The 19,419-nt window shown below is 42.4% G+C and overlaps 1 long non-coding RNA gene across 2 annotated transcripts; it reads left to right on the top strand.

Moving 5' to 3' along the window:
- Positions 1 to 213: 213 nt before the first annotated feature.
- Positions 214 to 19,074, top strand: LOC103557429 (uncharacterized). 2 transcript variants are annotated; one of them, XR_011537620.1, is made up of 6 exons: positions 214 to 644; positions 7,037 to 7,169; positions 8,646 to 8,942; positions 9,375 to 9,491; positions 16,323 to 16,520; positions 17,682 to 19,074. It is a non-coding gene; the product is annotated as an uncharacterized lncRNA (long non-coding RNA). The 2 variants fall into 2 exon arrangements; XR_011537619.1 differs by lacking the exons at positions 16,323 to 16,520; positions 17,682 to 19,074 and having other exon boundaries at positions 9,375 to 10,275.
- Positions 19,075 to 19,419: the final 345 nt, after the last annotated feature.

Below are 19,419 nucleotides of genomic sequence, written 5' to 3'. Positions count from 1 at the left end.
TTCCCAAAGCCTCAGAGGCTATACATTTGGCATCCCCCATAGCGCAGAGTTGAAAGCCCAAAGTGTAAGAATGATGGCCTTCTGCTGAGCCCTTCTCTGCTCATGGGAACTTTGCATCTGAGTAAACGGGAAGTTGAGGCCGGGAGGCTGATGAATCTCGAGAGGCTACTTCCTTAAACTTTAAAGCAAGCAAAGTTGCCTGCGTCAGACAGTGAATTACTTTGGTTTCGAAGGAACTCATGCACAATAACCTGCTAACTCCCAAAGTGAAAATACGGACTTGCTCCTTGTTCATTTCCAGGTCCACTGGACTGGAGCCATAAATGAAGAGTTTTGGCTCATTAGGAAGGACAGATTATCGGGCATGGTGTGGAGCCACCCATGCTTTATGAGGCTGGGAATGAGTTACACAAAGTCCCGCAGAGTGAGAAAGGAAGATGTTTGGAAATATTTTTCTGCTTAAAGCTCTGAGATTGCAAGGGTTTTCTTAGCCCTGTGGAATTTCTCTAAGTGCCTGGGGATTTCTAGGTTTCTAAGAAGCTTGAGGTGGTTGTTAACCTAATACACAGTTGAAGGGAGCCAAGACAGCCTTCCTATGCCAGCTGTGTGGTAGGACGTCTTCTTAAAAGGCTCTTTAAAATCAGGTACGTAAGGGAATCCTTCTTTCCTGAACTAAGGCCTCTGAAACTGGGTCAATGGTTCTCGTCCTAATCTGCTTGCTTTGCTGAAGCACAGTGAAGCAAATAAATATCAATGAATTGCTTAATGATTTTCATAAGGCTCCATATTTTCAAGGCAAGGGGCTCTCCTGATTTGTTTGATCTACTCCATATGAATCTGTTTTCCAAATGGCCAGCACATGTCGAGGCCTGCTGTCCTCTGGGTTACAGGAAGACGCCTTTGATGGGTTAACCGCAGAGTAACTGAATTCTTTTCAAGTCCCTTTCAAAAGTTCCTTTGTCCTGCTGTGGATCTTGCCTCATGGATCAGATCAGCAGGAGATTACTCCTGGCAAAGGGTTCTAGGACATTCTCCTCCTGATCTGGGTTTCGTCCCTGGGTAGTGGCAAGTGTAATCTGGTGTCCCAAAGGTTGAAGTTTAAGCACAAGGCGGTTATGAAACAATTACCAAACTCTGGGTGGGCCACTCATAGTTTTCCAGCATTCTCCACCCAACTCAGACCTGAATGAATTTACTTAAAGCAAATGAAGTCATCACCATTCTCAACTGTCTTGGAGAAGACTGGTCTTGCTATTAACAAACTTCTTGGCAGCTCCTTGATGCTCCCTTCAGTGGGATGTTACTGCTTTCGAAGTGGCCTTCCACATTCTATAGTCTTGTCCTTTCTTCTCCCAACTGGGTGGAACTGTTTAGTTAATAACTTTTCTTGAAATTTTGCACATACATAGTAAAATGGTGATTTGATTTGCTTTATTTCTACTGATTTTGATACATATTTGAGTCACAGCATAATGAGTGGGACATTGATGGATATTACCAATTTGGGAGGGCAAATTGGAGAAATCAAGGGGGGAGAAAAACGTAATTCTGGTGGCTGCCAGCATGTGGCTGCAGTGCCTGGGCTACATAGGAATTGTTGAGGACAAAAACAGTATATTTTGTGATTTTCTATAAAAATTAAATCTGTTGTGAACAAAGCTTAACTTTAAAAATGTGATAACTATTTATAAACACGATATATGATAGAGCAATATTTAAGAAATAGAAATTCTTTCCTCTTTGCTCTGTTTTCAATGTTCAAAGTATTTTTTATCACTAATAATACTGTCATTGGGTGCTTCTTAACTCTAGATTTACCATACACTTCTGAGGTAACCTTTATTTTTTCTTACCTGGTGTGGTTCTGGGTACCCCAAAGCCTCAGCTCCCTGCTTCACCATGCATTGTAGAAACTGCTGGTAGCTTTCGGCTTGTTCCATAAATGTTTATCAAGTGGCAACTCTGCCAGGTCTAGTGCTAGTTTGGGCTTCAAGAGCAAGTAATGCTTCTTTTTTTTTCTCTCTCTTACTCTCTCCTGATATTCATTGAAATCCAGTGATGGCAAAAGCTCTTCTTCAGGCTGCTGGCATTCAGGTCTCTTAAGTAGTTATTTCCCTCTCGTGCAAGAGAGACTCGCTAATTTCAAACAAATCCTCAAACTGCATTTTCTATTTTGATTAATTGGATTACCATCCATACAGCCACTTAGTCCAGAAAGGTGGGCGTCATAATAGACTCCTGTCTCCTCATTACAACCCTCCTCCCACATCCAGTCAATCACCAGCCTCTATCAGTCTTTCCTCTTAATTATTGCTGAAATCCGCCCTCTCCTCTGTGTCGTCTGTCAGGCCTTTTCTCCAGACTTCCATGTCTGGATCTCATACCTTGCTTTGCTACAGTGACCTTCTAACGTTCTTTTTACCTCCACTCTTTTCTCCTCTAATCCATTCTTTTCCTTTTTCACACAAAGCTTAGATTGTTTTTATTTGAATTAAAATTTAATAACTAATAAGTCGTGGAGCTCTGACAAATGAATCGGCAAAGATTTTTTTAAATAATTAATAGGTATAAAATTTTACTGACCATTTTTCATTATCTATTGTTGATACATCAATAGCATAAATTATATGATTGATTTTCTAATGTTAAACAATTCTTGCATGCCGTATAAGGTATGTTTTACATGATATTTATATTCACCCTCACTTGGGATTTCTTGGTAATATTTTTTTAGTATTCTGGCGTCTCTGTCCATATGTGAGATTGATTCTCATTCTCTCCATGTCTGGCTTGGACATCAGGGTTATAATGACTTTATAAAATATGTTGGGCGGGGTTTCCTCGTTTTCTATTCCGTAGAATGCTTATTTGTTAGGGGTTAGTATTTCTTCCTTGAAATTTTGGAAAAAATTGTCTCCAAAATCTTCTGGAGCTGGTACTCTTTGTGGTATACTTTTGGCTATTGAGTTAATATTTGCCCCTTGCTGGGTATAGGTTTACTCAGCGTCAATTTCTTCTCCAGTTAATTTCCATAATTTGTGCTTTCTAAAAATTGTACACTGTTTCTAAAGTTTCAAATATATTGGCTTAAAGTTGTTCATGTGATTCTCTTGTGATTTTTAAATATTCACTTTTTCTGTTTCAATGTCCCTTTTCATATCTAATACTCTTTATTTCTGCTTCTTAAAAAAACCAATCATGCCAAGAGTTTGTCTATTTAATTGCTTATTTGAAACAACCAGCTTTTCATTTTGCTGATCAGATGACCAACCATTCATTCTTGGTACCACCACAGAGAAATTCTTCAGAAACTCAAATCCACTTTTGAAAACCCATCAGTGGCTCACCACATCACATCCAAGGTCCGACCTCCTAACTCCTTTACCAGTTCATCTCTCCACACTTAGCCCACCTGCTCTCCCCTCCAACAATATCAGATTCTTTCTGGTCCCAAAAATGTTGGCTCATTTCACGCTCTTTGCCTTTGTATAGAGTTTTCTTTTTCCTTCCGTTATCCACTTGGTCAAAGTCTTTAAATTCCAGCTCAACTTTTCCTTATTTATGAAACTTTTTTTGACCCTTTCTTTCTCTCTCTAGGCAATTACTTCCTCTTCTGCATTGTTTTTGTGCCTTGTACACATTCCTATTTTTTCGTCTGTCATGGTGTTTTGGTTATGTCTCTGTCTCTACTTCTGGACCACGAGATCCTTTAGGGCAGGTGCAGTGCGCCTTTCATCTTTGTTACTAGCACTTTTAACTTATTTCTCCTATTCCCATATCTTTCCTTTTTCAAACAAGAAAGATAAAAAAATAGAGAACAGATTCCGCTATGCCTTTTTCCTCTGTTCTAAGAAAGGTGGGCATCCAACCTCTCTGACTAAGATGCTAATTAAATGAACTTCCCTCTTCCTGCTTTGTCCATGTGCACTCAGTGTCAAATCACCTACTTGTAACATCTTTCACTTTTCAACTTTTTAAGCCAATATTTTCCTCTTATAATGTCCAAACCATTTTATATCTGGACATTTCAATGCATTTCAAATACCAGACCAGATTTTAATCAGATTATATAATGTCTTCCTCATCGAGAATTTATTTATAAGCTTATGCACTATTTAATTAAAAGGCATGATAATATTTCATGACCAACCGCACTACCCTTATATTTAAGCAAAATATTGCAAGTAAGTAATTCAAAGAAATCTCCCTTTTAACTCATAGTTTTCTGATCCAGGAACTTACATTTTACAACCTAGATATGAATACACAAAATAAGATGCTATTTAGAAGAGGCAGTTGAGTGGTTCTGAAACATGGGGAGTTAGGAAGCGTGGATTTGAATCCCAGCTCTACCACTCACACATCAACCAGGACCTAATCGGGTTAAGTCTCATCAGTAAAATAGTGATAATGATATATGACCCACCAGATTCTTATGAGGGTTAAATCATATAATTTGTAGAAAAATGCCTTGCACAATGCCAGGAACATAGTGATACAAACTAAATTTCAATCTAACTTGCATGATGAGAAATCACAAATATACCTACCGTGCAAATGATAATTTCACATTTACAACATTATTGCTGAGGCATTCGGCGTCAGCCTAATTAAAGAAAATCCCACTTTCCTTGAAGCTCTGTGTGCTTTCTGAACTCTCTGGCCTGGAGCAATACCCTTTGCTAATCCATTTTATTTTCATTGTTTTAGTCAAAGGACAATTAATCAGACGCTGGGATTTGGGAGTCTTGAGTTCCATTTTGAGTGTGCACAGTCTGGTGACCTTGGACAATCTGTGGGATGATGTTCTTTTGTGAACATTTTTTGCATGGCCCTAAAGGCAAAGCATTCATCTTATTCCTTCTTTCTGCCTGCTCAGCACTAACTTGGCAACGCTTGTTACCAAATATCAGGACATCGATGTTTTAATTCACAAGAAAAAACCAATTCATGTAATATCTTTATCCGTCTCTGACTGTGGGAGAAAGGCAGTAACCAAGCCTAAACGTTCAGCCGAAAGCATTTGCCAACATCGCTTATAAAGTAATAATCTCTCTGCAAAGCCAGCAACTCTTTAACTGACACCTCATTTTGCTGTTGGAAAGAAAACCTTTTCTGCTCTCTCTGCCTCCACCTGAACTGCTCAGTAATTGAAAGTCATTTTGTTTCTATGATCACCCTCGGCAGCTACGTGCACATTACCCATCCACTTCGCGAGTATCTAAATCGGGGGTGGAGGAAAAGTCCCTGTGGGAAGCGCAAATAGCCAGCAGCTGCGTTTGGCCTGGCCAGCTGAACTTCAGCCTGTTCCTTGGCCCAACCCCAAGACTGATAAAGCCTTTGCTAAGCTTTAGACTTCCCCAGCATTTGTGAGCAAAATGGATCTATTCTGATGGCCTCTCCCGTTCTTTGGGCCTGTGAACTTGTTTGGGCAGGAAGAGAGTAAGGGGGACCTGGGCCTGGTCTGGGGTCCGCATGCTTCCAGCTTGCCTCAAGTTATCCAGCAAATGTTGACCTATATTCCAGTGACACACACCAGATCTGAGTAGGACATAACTGCCCAGGCAGCCGCCCACCCCTCCTCCTCCTTTTTCCTCAGCCAAGAGGGCAGCCAGATCTGAACACCAAGTTCTCTCTTGTCAGCCTCATGGTATGACAGGGCACAAGGCGGGGTTCTTAGGAGGTGAGCCCCCCACAGCATGACCCTCAGGGCCATCTCACAGTGTATTCCCTCCAGGGAGTGCAGCAGTAATCAGAAGGGTGCAGAAAAGTCGATATCCTGGGGTTGTTCAAATGTTTTTCCTTGCAGCCATTGTTTTTGGAATGCTTTGCTGCATTTCTTTAGAGTGGGCAGATGGCGGGATCCTGGAGGTGTAAAATAGCTACAAAAAACAAGATGATTCAAACAGAAGGAATATGTATAAACCCTGCCGGATCGTCCTGAGATTAATGAGGAGAGCTGGCTTTTTGTTGTTGTTGTTGTTTCTAGGATGTTTAAAGTTTTCATGCGTTCCCCCGCCCCCATTTTAAAAAGAAGGACATGATGGATCAACGGGCTGCTTTTGGGGCTTTGGCTGGGAAAAGCCGTGTCATTTTTTGCGTTCAGTTTATTTTGAGGTTGAGCCCAATTGAAAGACTTTAGAGCAAGACCACTTGCTTTGAGTAGACGGAGGAAAGCGAAAATGGAACTCCCGTAGGGGAGAGCTGAAGCTGGGCAGCAGGGATGGTGCCATCCAAAGTACAGGAACCATGCCTAAAAGAGATAATTTCAAGTTGAGCTGTGGTTTACCACAGTGTCCTCGTGATCAGTCGAGTGGTCAGATGTCAGGGGTGACTGAAAATAAGTTCATTTTCCCACAGTGAAAGAAACAAGGAAAAAAAAAAAGAACAGATTTGCTCATACAAAACAAATACTTGCACATTGCAGCGTTGGGCTGGAGCAGGCTTGAAAATGTACCATCATCCATGTGACTTTGGGCAGAAAGCTGAGGAAGAAACAACGGTTATTGCTTTTGAATAGCCTAATATTCTACCCACCCCCCCCTCCTCCCCCAGTTTTTTTCCCCTAATGATCACAAATTATTTTTCATGATGTGATTTCTCTGCCCCATTGTTTGCAGAATTCAAAAGATCTTCTGGGCATGAGGGTTAAGTGTTTATGTTATCATGTCACTGGCGGGGAGACGAGAACAAGTCACAGAATGAACTCAAGGAAAGGGTTTGGTGATCATGCGTTGTGAGCTTGGGAACTGAGAACTAACCAAGTGTTTCTAGTCCTTCCTACTTCAACCTACAGTGCAGCCTGGCTTTATGGTGGTGGCAGCTGCAGAGCCATCTTTTCATGCTGTGTGTGTGCGGGAGGACTCTGAGATACAGAGCATTCAAGTGTCATCTGCACTGGGAAAAATGGCTTAACCACAAAATCATCTTGTGTTGGCCTAGTTATGTGTGACTCTGTGTGTGTAATTTTTTTTTCTGTTCAAATGCTGTTCTCTTTTATGATCTCATATCCTAAAATGCCTCCTTTCTAATTTAGTGAGAGAGATTCCATGGTTCACCACCCAGAACAAGGTGCTTTCTTCCATCTCATATGCCAAAAAAGCACTGAAAATCCAGAGCACCATTACTGATTGGAAGACCAAAGGCTTGATCTAGAAATCACACACCAGGTAATCCCAGATCCCACTGTTCTGATGCCTTTTCTTTCTCTTGTCTTTTTGTTCATAATGGATGCATCCTGATGCGATGTCCCCGATCTCACTGAGTCTACAGCACCTTGAGCGATTTAGCAGCTGTAAAATCCCCTGCCGACTTTGTTTTGGCTGGAATTGCAACCCACATATGGGAGAATTAAGCTAAAACATCACAGAGCTAATAGCGTGCCTCTGTGCAGTGGTAGCCGATCAGTAGAAAAAGGTGACATCATGGATATTCCAGGACTTCAGGTCTGCAGTGCAAAGCGGCTTCCCCACTGTACATCAGAGTCAGAACCTGGATTCAAGACAAAAACAACTCTCCCTCCCCATAAATATCTGCTCTGGGGCTCAAAAATATTCTAAGCGCAATGGCTCAGAAAGGGTCCCTTTCCTTGGAGACCCATCTGATTTTCCAAATCCAATCACAAACTTTTTAATAGCATGCCATGAACCTCTCAGCTCATTATTTTTCTTCAAAGCCCTCCAGTTTGCCAGCTTAGAGCCTGTGAAGTGTTGTTTGATGACGTGCTGCACCATAAATAAACGTATAGGACATGCTAAAATCCATCCTTCACGACTTCTGGCTTTTCCACTAGGAATACTGCCATGTAATCAGGGATGTGTGATTTGCAGCAATTGCTCTGAATTGAGGCGTTTTTTTCCTGAACGTGTCCAGTGTGTGATATAGATAATATAACAGATTTATCACATTTATATAAACTTCATTTTTTTTCTCTTCCTGTTCTTTCCCCTCTCCTCTTACCCACTCTCCTGGTTAGGACATTGGAAGCAAAGAGAGTAGCAATAGAGACAGACCCTCTCAAATAACAATCACAGCTTTAACCATTCCTTATGGCAGGAAATCAAGGCATTGGATAATGTACCATGTCTCTAATACCCAGTGTTCTCCTTGATGTTTTTAAGTTGTGAGCAGACAACCATTTTACATGTGTAACCAGCCATGAAGGTTATCATACAGAATGGAGGTTACTGTTGTAATCAAATAAATCTCACACAAGCTAATCTGACATATGTTTTGACTAACTTTTTTTCTTTTACTATATAGTAATTAGGCAAAAATCATAAGCAGTTGACTCAAATAACTGTCATTTGTATTATTTTGTTGCAAATCATGGTAAGATTAAGATGGTTGGGGGGTGGGGGGGGCAAGATTGTAAGAACACCTGAATCCTATTCTCAATCAGCCTCATTTCCCTGAAGTCACTGAAGGAAATATATGCAGAGAGAACAATGGCATGCAAGGGAACTTTTTATTAATACCTGGGGCTGCGGACACAAAGCCCATGGCATGGCCCAAGGAACCGTTACTAAAAAAGTTATTAAGTGTAGTATGTTAAAATTTGTCACATAATAAGTGTTTCAGAGTTCTCCAGAGAAACAAAACCAATAGGATTTTTATTTATTTGTTTGCTTATTTATTTATTATAGGAGTTGTCTCACATGGTTATGGAGGCTGAGAAGTCCCACGATCTGTATCTGTAAGCTGGAGAACCAAGAAAGGCAGTGGTGTAATTCAGTATAAGTCCACAGGCCTGAACTGGGTGGTGAGGTGGGCAATGTTGTAAATTCCAGTCTGAGTCTGAAAGCCCAAGAACCAGAAGTGCTGACATCCAAGGGCAGGAGAAGATGGGTGCCTCAGCTCCAGCAGAGACAGCAAGTTTGCCCTTCCTCCGCCTTTTTGTTCTTTTCAGGCCTTCAGTGGATTGGGTGACACCTTCCCGATTGGTAAGGGTGATCTTCTTTACTTAGTCTATGGATTCAAATGCTAATCTCTTCCAGAAACATATTCACAGACACACTCAGAAATAACATTTTGGCAGCTATCTGGGCATCCCTTAGCCCAGTCAAGTTGACCCATAAAATTAACCATCATAATAAGTACTTGTGGTAGGCAGAATCTTTGGTGCCCCAAAGATGTCCACATCCTAATCCCCAGAAACTGAGAATGTGTTATGTTACTGGCAAGGAGGAATTACAGTTGCAGATGGAATTAAGTTTGCTAATCAGATGACCTTAAAACAAGAAGATAATCCTGACTATCTGGGTGGGCCCAATGTAGTCACGAGGATCCTTTAAATGTGGAAGAGGGTGGCGGAAGAGTCATTGTTAAAGTGATGAAATGTGAGAAGACTCAACCTGTCCTTGCTGGCTTTGCAGACAGAAGGGGCCACCTGGAAAGGAATGCGGGCAGCCTCTAGAAGCTGCAAAAGGCAAGACAACAGATTCTTCTTTAGAGCCTCAAGAAAGGAACACAGCCCTGCTGATAATTTGATGGTAACCCAGTGAGACCCATTTCAGATTTCCGACCTCCAGAACTGTGTTGTTTTAAACCACTAAGTTTGTGGTAACTTTTTACAGCAGCCATAGGAAACTCTTACAGTACTTAATAAATGTCAGCTGGTGATTTATTTTTTCCCCTTATTAAGAGATACCCCTTTATGATGAGCAAGTTCTGAGAGATGTACATCACATTTACGTACCTAGTGTCTCAGTCTGCACTCATTTTCACTTCAACGTCTACCTAGTATGCTCAAAGTAAATGCCATCAATAGCAATTGAGAGCACAAATTCTTACTTATTGTATTATCGTCTGACTGCAAGCAACAGAAACGGACTCTAACTTAAGTAGGAAGGGAATTTGTTGGCAAGATAATAGGTAGTTCCCAGAACTGACTGGAAGGCTGGAGGATCAGACTTAGAAAACTATCAGGAGTCGAGAAAGATCATGAATCAGACAACAGAGCCAAAGTGTAGACTGGTAGGGTTCAGAGGCTGCCACTCGACTCTCAGTGACGGTAATACTAGACTGCCAATGCCGCGACCGATTCTGTGAATAATTTTTCGAACTCTCTATCTTTGTGTTACTCACCCAAGATTCAAGTTCTGGGCAGAAATGTCCAGTTAGGATCACACAGCTTTGACAAAGGTGGATCAGCCCCTTTTACTTTCATAGTGGTTGAAAGTGTGCTGCCAGCCACCAAGACGTATACATTTGGATTCTCCCAAATGAGAAGATGTTGGGGCTCAGATAACTCCCCAAATGAAAAATGTCCACTACACTTACCCTCTCTGAGTGTCTCAGTCTGTTCAGGCTGCTATAACAGAATACCATAGACTGGGTGGCTTATAAACAACAGAAATTTATTTCTCACATTTCTGAAGGATAGGAAGTCCAAGATCAAGGTGTTGGCAGATCCAGTGTTTGGTGAGGACCTGCTTCCTAGTTCATAGATGGCTGTCTTTTTGTTGTGTCTTCACATGGTGGGAGGGGCAAGGGAGCTCTCTGGGGTCTCTTTTATAATGGCATTAATTCCGTTCATGAGGGCTCCACATTCATGACCTAATCATCTACCCAATACTATCACATTGGGGATTAAGTTTCAACATATGAATTTTTGTGTGTGTGAGGAAGACTGGCCCTGAGCTCACATCTGTTGCCAATCTTGCTCTTTTCGCTTGAAGAAGATTGTCCCTGAGCTAACAACATCTGTGTCAATCTTCCTCTCTTTTGTATGTGGAATGCTGCCACAGCATGGCTTGATGAGTGATGTGTATGTCTGCACCCAGGATATGAACCTGTGAACCCCAGGCCGACGAAGCCAAGCATGTGAACTTAATCACCACGTCACTAGACCAGCCCCCTCAACGTATGAATTTTGGGAGGACACAAACATTCAGTCCATAGCACTGAGCTATGTTTTCTCGTCCATACAACGGGGATAAGAATCTCTACTGATTCTATTCCACCCCAAATGCAAGATACATTCAAACCGTGGAGAGATATTGAAAGTCTCCGGAGTATGGGCATGTACCTTCGTACCTCTGCTGTCCCTTTTGTCTGAGACATTATCCCTCTTTATCTGTCTTATGACCTTTTACTCATTCTTCAATATCTAAAGTGCTAGTCCTGGGCCTGTTCCTCTTAGATCCATTTCTTGCCTTCCCCTGTTCTGCTTTGTATTGGAAGGGACTGACCTTCTCAGGCCATACTCTCTAGGCTTCAGGCTGGGTTAGGCCAATGAGAGGAAGTAGCAGTAGATATACATACAGGAAGAAGAGAGAAACTTAGTATTTTTCTGGTTCCTCTGGTAGTATCTTCAGTCCTAGCTGTATTTCTTCTATTGTTCCCCTCTTTCCCGAAGGCCTACTTTGGTTCTAACTTCTGCCAGGTGACCCTGGACCCTGAGCCTCATTAATACCAACTATTCTCTTTGTCCTTCTAGCCTAGAGATGATAGCACTGTGTTTCCTACTGTTGCTAATCTATGGGTTGCCTCCCTGGCTTATCTGGCTTCTTAGCAATTCTATAACCTGTAGTTCAGGTTATTGTTTCTGTGTAACAACTTACTCCAAAATTCAGTGGCTTAAAACAACCATTCCATGGGTCAGAAATTTGGACAGGGCACAGCCAAGATGGTTTATCTATTTTCCACGATGTCTGGGTCTCAGTTGGGAAGATTCAAACACTGGGGGGTGACATGACACCAGGGGGCTGGAATCATCTGAAGGTTATTTACTCACATGTCTGGTGCCTGAGTTGGGATGACTCAAAGACTAGGACTGCCGACTAGAGCACCCACACGTGGCTTGCCATGTGGCGAGACTTTCTCACAGCACGACAGCCTCAGAGCAGTCAGTCTGTGTACACAGTGGCTGAGGGCTCCAAACGAGAGGGTTCTATCCAGCCACAGAAGGAAGCTCCCCTTTGCGCCCTAACTTCTGAATTTGTACAGCATCATGTTCCCCTACTCTATTAGTTAAAATAATCATGAGTAACCCAGATTCAAACAGGGGCGGGGACACGGACCACGCCCCTTAATGGGAGGAATGTCAAAGAATTTGGGGGTCATGTTTTAAAACCAACATACGTGAGTTACCAATTTACGGTATGAATCTGCTCGATTTTCCTTACTTAGAATGTTTTCTGTTTTCCTAGTTAGACCCTGAACATTCAGTTCAGTTATTATTTGCTCTATTAAAATTCCTTAAATTCCCCTGATTAGATTTGGTCGCTCCCACCTTTGTGCTACCATGAATCACCATAACATTTGGATAAACTGTTCTAATGACTTACATGTTTCTCTCCCTCACTAGACTGTGGGCTTTTGGAGGGGCTGAGCTTTATTTAGCCCAGTCTCCTCCATTCTTAGCACATACCTGGAACATAGTAGACAATAATGTATGTTGAGTGAATGAGTGCATAGTCTACGCTAACCCCACTGATTGTGCACTCAAGACTTGGAGAAAACTGGTTGGAAGCCTCCACAATGTTGTAAAGATTTTAACTCCCAATATGAAGTAAAGGCCATGAATTCCGATGCCAGCAGGGCCTGGCATGTAAGTGAATGAAGCAGGCGGGGATACAGGATAGCAGGGAGTGAGGCAGATTGTGGCGAGTGTGTCTCTGTCGAAAAAGGCCACTGTGTACAACAGCCCTAGCCAATTCATGGTGTCAGCGAGTGAGAATGTGGCTGGGTGTTTCAAGAACGTCTGATTTTGTAGTAGAAGCTGGAATCTTGATTTTTATATCATAATCTCCTGATTTTTAAATGTTGTGAAGTAATTCAAAAATTTAAAACTCTTGTGTGGGCCAACATTCCGCAAGCCAAACCAAATATAACCAAAGGCTGGATTTGGCTGGGACCACTCATTTGTGTCCTCTGATTTAGAGTTCCCTGGGAATGATCCACAGATAACTTCATTAACCCAAACTGTAAAAGCTTGAGATCATCATTCTAAAAATAAAATTTGTGAAAGAGGCATATAAGTTTGTTAACTAGTTAGACGCTTTAACATTACAAACTAGACAATGTTCTAATAGGATAATGTAGCAAACTGCATTTGAACTTGTTCAGTTTGCTTCATTCTGCCAAGCTTGATTGTTTTAAAAGCTGTAAATCTAAAATTCAAAAGAGTTTTATCTTTTGAGGTCAAAATATTTCCCCGGTATTTTGCTGTTGATCAAAATGCTTTTGTATTCAGGCAGAAGATATGGATTATTATCTAGAAATTAGATCACTCTTCCAGCCCCTCATAAAGATGACACACAGGCTGTGCCTCTAACTTAGATACCTAAAACGTAAATTCCAGAGTATAAGAGGAGAGTTCTGGGTTGGATGCTCGGATAAGTGCCTTCCAGAACTTGGCTTTGCCAGTGTCCCACATGCAATACCTAGCATGAGGCAGACCCTCGGTATGATTTGCATGAGTTTATACATGAAAGAATGAGTAGCCATAGAACTTTGAACAATTCATCCAAGCTGTTTAAGTCCCTCAGTTTCCTTATGTGTAAAATGAGAAATCTGAAACAGTTAATTTTACTTTTGTTATCACGGACACACATGCCAAACACACAATAAGCATCACAGTAGAAAGGTTCTCATTTAATTTCTGTGGCCCACAGCTCTAAAATTCTATAAACAAGGAGTTCCAAGAGTAGAGAATGGAGTGTGTGGTTATGTAACCACGTGATGGACATCTCTCCTACTTTTGAATCAGGAGAGAATGAACAGAGACCTGAAATTCATCAAAAATCACCGATTTCAAACACTACCACACATGTGCACACGCACACATACGCACACACATATATACACAGCAACATGCACATGCACAAACAACATAAATCTGGAATAATACATTTGGCGTTTGACAACTTCTTGTGATTTAACTCTGTGTTAGGGCAGATGCTCGTGGAACTTGAATCTCTGAACCTCCATTGAAGATTCCTTCACTCCATATTTCAGTTAAGCGTTGTCAAAGCTCAGGCTACACAGGCCAGGAGGAAATCTAAGTGGGTCATCTAAGCTTTTTTCTTGCCTACAAAGCCTGTTCCAGTGGTGTGCCGTACCACAGAGCGTTTATCCCACACTCGGGGCACGTCAGACAACTGGCAAGAAATGCTTTATTTTGCTGAATTGCACACTTTCTTCCAAGTGTATCCATTTCTATTCATCCTGGCAGAGATGAAGATGCTAGTCACCAATCCTCAGATAACCATCAGCCAGTGGGCTTACACCAGTAAGCTGCTATGGGGTCACGTAGCATGCTCTGTAATTTTCTCTTCCCTCCTTCCTCCACCCCCAGATCCTGTTCCATCTCTTCTCTCTCTGTCTTATCATATTTATCTTTTGTCTCCAGCTACCTGGCATGAGTAAGTACTCTACATATTTGCTAAACACTTCATATTGACCTGACTAACTTATCCTGACAGAAAGTTCAGACAGTTCTCTAAGCTGCCAATCAGAAAATCAGATTTTGTAATATTTCGTGGAAGAAGGAAAGCCTTTGTTTTCATTTCTCTGTGTCCAACTCCTCACACCGTCCAACTCTCCCCAGAGACAGAGAGACTTGTGCTACTTTTGCAAGCTCAGCTCACAGCCGGCCTTCATGATAGGAGGTGGGCTAAAGGCCGTGGCTGGAGGGTCCAGGGACTGTGATTTTGTTTTCCATCTTCATCTGCCCAAGTCCTTTCCTGCCTTTAGGCTTCTGCAGCTCTTGTCTTTGCTCTAGGAAACCTTCTCTGACCCTTTAAGATCCGGTCAAGTTTCTGTCGGATGTGCCAAACACCCCGTCCTTAATCTTATGAGCATTTATTATGCTGTACTGTCACAGTTTCTTTAGGTATCTTTTTCCCTCACTGGACTGTAGACACCTCGGGGCAGGACAGAATCTTATTCACCATCCGATACTCAGCTCCTAGCACACTATTGAGCTCATAGTAGGTGCTCAATTAATTGATGACCTTCATGAATGTATGACTACTTTATAAATGAGTTATACAGGTAACTTTGTAGGTCTACAACTCCATGTGACACAGAGGCCTGAGGCTATAGATGAACACTGCTGAAGTGGCACAAGTTGCTGATATCAAGGGTTTCAGTTAAGACAATAGTCACGGGAGCAGAAAGGAAGGCTCTCTAGCCCCAGAGCTCTGGTCTGGATCTCCTCCTGCCTGGGCCTTGAATACTCGCTCAAAGCCCTTAGGCTACAGTGAATTTTTCTGGAGCTTTGCCTTATATAGCTTTGCTCAAGATAAAAGCAGTGTTTAAGGAAACATTTGGGCAATGTCTCAGGGCAGCCAACTTGAGCAATTTCAAAAACACTGTTTTACTCTGCAGCCTGGGCTGTGGATAAGATTTACTCACTGCGTTTCAGAGCCTCGGTCACTGTCCAGATCCGAGTCTCAGGGGTCTGTCTCTGGGGTAAGAGTTAAGCTCTCACAGTGCTCTCAAAGTTGCTTCATAAGTCTTTGGCTTTAACATGACAGTGGCCATCTGTCCTAGCCAATCCCTGGGGGAAATGTTAGAAGAAGCAGCACATTGACATTCGGGCTAGAGGAAGCAGGGTGCCAAAGCCCACATGGAAAGACTTTTCCAGGGTTATCCTCACTGTGTCCACGGTGGGAACCTGGGACCGAGAGCTTGATGGGCTCAGAGGCTGCTGGGGTGGGCATGAGAGTATTTGTTTCTATAGAAATGTTGCTATAGGATGTCTGTAGGGCCTTTGAAAGTTGACACCAGCTTTGCCCTGAAAACCATGTGGTGCCCTTTCACAATGTTCCCTATGCCTTTTTATTACCAAAGAAGTTTTCTGGTAGCTGTCCTGTCTCCAGCCTGAAACTCACTGATGTTCTGTGAAAATACGACGGAGACTTCAGAATTCGAAGCCAGGTTTCTCCTTTCCAGGAGGGGGGCCTTAGTATCCATACACTGTAAAGAACGAGAAGCTTGCCTCCAGTGCCCTTGGCACTTTTCTGGCCCCTCCCTCCTCTCCTCCAGGCCAGATCTGTCCCCTGGGGCCTGGCTCTCAGCCTGTTGTCAACTAATCCATGCTAAGGTGTTAGGTGGCAAAGGCTCAAGGGTTATTAATCCTTGTAGGAGCTTTCCGCATTAAACAAAGTTTTGTTACTAAATCAAAGGGCATTAAAAAATCATCACCATAACGTAAAAACAATTTCTTTGTGTTCCCTATAAATCTTTACCTTTGTAAGTGAATATAGTTATGATTATAACATATATGCAGTATTTGGGGTTTTTTTCACACAGAAGTACATTTTGCACATTTCTTTACATGTCTAAATGTCCCATTTTCATCCTCATAATAGTTTGAAGGTACTTTTTGCAGCATCTGCCCATCCCATGATGACTTCTCCCCTGCAAAGCCAACTGCCTTCTCTCCTTACCAGCCTCCCCACCAATGAAGTGGGCCGGGGTAGGGGACCATTGTGTTGCTGTGACCCGTGCCTCCACCTATGCCTAACCTCTGCCACAGCTGAATGAACAGGACTAGCACTAGATTCAAGGTAAGTCACTCAGAGCCTTTCCTCTAGAAATGTGAAATTAAGACCAGGAAAAAGACTTGTCTTGGTCTCTTTTTGGGTGGCTGAACCTGCAACACATCAGCTTAGTAGTTAAGAGGTGGGTTTGCTCCAACAATGACTCTTGAGAAGAAACCGAGAGAGGGGAACAGAACAGAGGTGCAGAGAAGGGCAGAGGTACCTCCCTGAGCCCCAGGTACATTCTTGCTCTTGGTTTCTGTGAGACACACCTGTATTTTTTGCTTAAGCCAGCTTTGGTTCATTCTTATCTCTTGCAAACAAAGGAGTCCAAACTAATTATGGTAATGATGATAATATTGACTACACTGAACATTTATTTTGCTTAAACCAGCTCATTTAATCCCTTTAACTACCTAACCCATGGGCTTCCAAGGTGAGTGTGTCATCCCAGAAGTGGGATGAACAGAGGGAAGAATCAACACGCCTTCCAGGGATAAATTTCAAACACTCTAGTTTCAGGTGCCAGAAAGAAGTCATTTGAGGCAGAAGCCCCTCCCTGCTCAGCCTCCTCAAATCACCCTGCTCTGGCACTGCTCTCCCTGCATCCTAGCTCCTAGCTGTCCTTGCCTGGACTTGGTACCTCTGAGAGGACTACCCTCTCTCCAACAGGAGAAGAAACCTATGTTAAGTCAGCTCCCCACCTACAGGCATGATCCATTTGTGGATTATCCAGGGTACCTTGTAAGGGTTCTTCTCTGCCATCAACCCCGTGCCTGAACCCCTTGTCTCTAGATGGTACATCTTAAGCCGTTCAAACGAGTGCCAGTCCCTTGTGCATTTATTCACTATCTATAAAATGTCAGTTTTGGCTACAGTCTATGGGCCTGGCCTAATCTTGGGAATATAGGACACATCAGACACCATATCTGCCTCCTTAGAGATCACAGTGGCATTTGAGGACACTCCCTATCAATACCACACATAAATACCAGAGGAGAGGCACACACAGGCTGTCTTGGGAGCTCAGAGGGCAGGTAACTAACTCTGTCTGAGGAACTAGAGAGGCTTAATAGACAAATGGACTTTGGAGGCTGTGAGCTCTTGTACTAACCTAAGTCAAGCAAATTCACAAGTTTTAGTCTACTACGATAAATCATTTATCAGGAATCCATACTGAATTGCCAGGCTATTTCTTCTCATGTCCCCCTTCAAGAGCAGCATGATCTCAGGAAATGATAGGATGGATTACAAACCCCCATCGGCACTAAGGATTCCTAGCCAATCATCCGGGACTATTGCTTCAGCAAAGAGAGAGTCTTTGAGCAAAGGCCTGCCTTCACCATTCTCCCGAGCAGCAGCACATCTCTTCAGAAATCTCAATCTAATGGGGGAAAGAAGGCTTCTCCCACGCCTGACGTCTTCAAAGATGGCAACTAGGAATCCAGATTATATGCAGAACTTCTCTTCCTCCAGGATGGGTACAGTGGAGCAAAGTTATAGATGGACCAGAAAGGCAGCTCAGGATGGAGAATAAAGTTTCAGGAAATTCAGCAAAGTGAGCCCACTGGGAATTTTTTAAAATTCTAGGCCAATGATTGGATAGGAATACAGTCAGTGTTCCCAGTGTGAAGACTTTCCCTTCTGGCTATTGATCTTGCAGCAATCAGACAGCTGTTTGCAGGGGAATGATCACTCTTTTCCTTTACATAATATTCATAAATGTGCAGGCAAATTAAATGTGTCATAGATGAGATTACCAACCAGAGTACCACCCGGCTGTCTCATGTGAGCTTGGTTTATGGATCCAGTGTTCTCCAGCGAGCATCACAAATCCACATAATGTTCCCAAGTGCTAAATTTGGAGCTCTGATTTAGCTGACAGATGTTTAAAATCACATTTAGTTGGACAACTCCCTGAGGAGGACACAGCTGCAGATGTGAAAGAGAGCAAGTTATTCCAGTTAAGGTCGGCGGGAACTCAGCCTGAAAACCTTCCGTCTCGATCCGCCTTCTTCAGACAGGATGATATGGGTGAAGGAACATTTTCATGCTGATTCCACCCACCTTTGGCCAAACCTCATCCCTTTGTTGAATGGTTGCCAAGATAAATGCAGAAGTTGCATCTTAGGCAAAGTGTGGGCTGCTCCAGTCAGCTGAAATTGAGTAAAAGGGTGCTGCTAGCCCTTTAAAAACAGGCACAAAGCCACATTTTGGAGCCTGCTTTGCCCCTGTGGTGGCATCTGAGGCCTGCAAATGAGTATGATTCTGGAATTTTGCACTTCAGGATCAGTTATTCAGATGGATAGTTGAAGTCTATGTGCTGAATGAGGACAGAGAGGAAAATGGTGCCATTTACCCTCCCCCCACCCCAACATCCCAAACAGCTCTCCTTCATTTTTTAAAAACAACAAAATTAAAATTATCCTGGAATCTTCTTTGCAAAAATCACATATTTTAGACTTGTTTCAAGACTCAGACTGAAACGAATTTGTTTAAAAAAAATTGTCTGTATTTGATGTGGGAGACTAGTGACCTTTGGTATTTTGTGTAAAAAAAATAAAATGTTTGATGTCTAAAATTTCCCTGCTGAGCTTGTATTGTTTCTGATCTCCTTCCGTGATTTTTCCATCTTCCATCATTCCCCACGTTCAAAATCAGTTCTTTATTTACTCAACAGAGGTTTTGACATAGTTATGAGCTCATTCTGATGGCAGCCTCAAATCAATGCAAACCACATTATGATGTCAAAATTGATGTGCTGTGAGTGTAAGTTAAATGACTGTAAAACAATTTTAGGACAGAGCCCAAGAGGCACTGTTACACTGTCAGGAGAATGGCGGAAAGGGATTAATGGAAGATCTGTTGCATTCATATCAGGGAGCACTGTGTGCAGCAAGACGTTACTCCCAGTTTCAAGTTCTTT

This window comes from Equus przewalskii, chromosome 1 (assembly GCF_037783145.1).
Source record: "Equus przewalskii isolate Varuska chromosome 1, EquPr2, whole genome shotgun sequence".
In the NCBI taxonomy this organism is placed as follows: domain Eukaryota; kingdom Metazoa; phylum Chordata; class Mammalia; order Perissodactyla; family Equidae; genus Equus; species Equus przewalskii.
This window is presented reverse-complemented; position numbering and strand designations above follow the sequence as displayed.